The following is a 1,922-nucleotide window of genomic DNA, read 5'->3' as shown; positions in this document are numbered from 1 at the left end:
TTTTTAGCACTTTCCCTAGGCAAACGATGAGAAAGTATCATCTACTTTTGAGAGGGAGCTGGCAGTCACCAAGAGATAAGAAAGACTAGGAAGGGAAAAGAGAGGAAGAGGATGTGAATGGCAAGGATGTGACTTGAAAAGCAAAAGACCGGGAAGGTCATCTTGAATAACTGGCACCAGGGGACAGAGCAGTACTTTCCAAAACCTTGTCTGCATTGCCAGTTAGTGCTTCGGGCTTCATCTGTGTGACACTTAGTGTCATGTACTGGCACGAAAGGCAGGAACTTCAGTCACCAAGGGTCCGAGCTAAGAAACTGAAGTCTTATTGTCCTATGAATACTCTCATTATACATACAGAGACAGTGTACTGATCCATGGGCCATGCATCAGTCAGCAGAAATCTTCCCTCTTCAGCCCTTTCATGACTGTTTTTTTTCTCTGTTTCAGTGTAGTTTTAATCCAAAGTCGAGGTGCCCTTGTTGCCACCCACCATGCTTACATAATCACACACTATTTCCTCGTAAACTCTCACACATAACAGTGGAGCTTTTAATTTTTTTTGCTCCCAAACCAAGAACAGAAAAATAATTTGCGTGAGCCAGAAAAATTACGTATCTATTCATCACTAAGTCCCCTTGCTTCATGCAGAGCACATGACTTCCTGCTGTTCTTAGTGCATAGTCTCTGCTACTGATAAAAACTATTAACTATGAAAATTACAGTTCACAGACTCCGTATTACATCTTATAGTGTGACTGTAAGTCACCTGTTGCCCTTGGGAAAGAGCAGATGGGCCAGCAAGAAGGTGACAGTGAAACCCGATCCACAGAAGACCCACAGAGCCAGTTTAGCAGTCAGGGCACAGTCTTTGAAGAGCAGTAGCTCGGGCATGGACGTTCCCTGGGCGACTCACAGCCTGCAGAAGACAGCATGCGGCCACACGTGGGCTGTCCACTCCTCCAGCATCTGCAAGGGCTTGTCAGCCTTGTGGATCCTGTGTGTGTGGCCTTCTGGGAGGCAGGATGCAAGCATTAACACATCATTGCTATGGCTAGGGCAGCAGAGGCTGTGTTATACCAATTTTTGTCCCTTTGCAATAGAAACAGGCAATAGATACAATGTGGGAATGACCAGAAGGCTTATCACATCCTCAGACGGTGCGCATATCACCATGTGTGGGAGGTGAAAAGCCATCAGCACTATTCGAATTAAACGTCCAAAAGTACTTTTTTTCACTGAGGACAAGGACGGTTATCTTCCAGGATGACAGATTTCTGGCCCTGGCAACATCATCTTACAACGTAGGGCTCCAGCTCCTTTTCAAAGAAGCTGGCAGTCTATAATTTCAACTGGGTATTACTTTTGTGCCATTAGGTAACATCCTTTAGCAGTAACTTGAAACAGCCCTACTTTGACCTGTGAAACAATATCCTCTTCACATGGAAATCACAGGTAGCAAATCCCTGTTTGCTTTCCAGCTGCTTGAAAAAGTAGGTGTTTGAGCAAGTCACCTCTGAAACTCCTGCCTGCCTTCCAGCTGCCCTGTCGAGGCCTCGTCTCCTGCCTTTCCGACGGAGGACAGGAGAGCAAGGCGCAGTTCTGGCGCAGGCTCCTGCAGCGCCGTAGCCCCCCCTGCTCCCCCCCGGGCCAGGTGTGGCGGGCTGATTCCTGTCACGGAGGGGGCTGCCTGGCTCCCCCCTGGAAGCACTTGCAGTAAGACAGGAGAACCGTGAAAACAGAAGAGTGAGGGCCCCTGGCCATAAGTAGGCAATATAATTGAGCCTTTTGGAAAAAAAAAAAAAAAAAAAAAAAAAAAAAAAAAAGAGGATAAACAGGGGGGCGGGAAAGGAGGGGGGAGGGGGGGGAAGAGAAAAAAATTAAAAGTAAAAAAGAGACGGAACCCGCGGGTGTCCCTGCGCAGG

The sequence above is a fragment of the Athene cunicularia genome (assembly GCF_003259725.1).
Source record: "Athene cunicularia isolate RWA chromosome 6 unlocalized genomic scaffold, athCun1 chr6_part1, whole genome shotgun sequence".
NCBI lineage: Eukaryota > Metazoa > Chordata > Aves > Strigiformes > Strigidae > Athene > Athene cunicularia.
The sequence above is the reverse complement of the archived record's forward strand: the minus strand, read 5'-3'. Positions refer to the sequence as shown.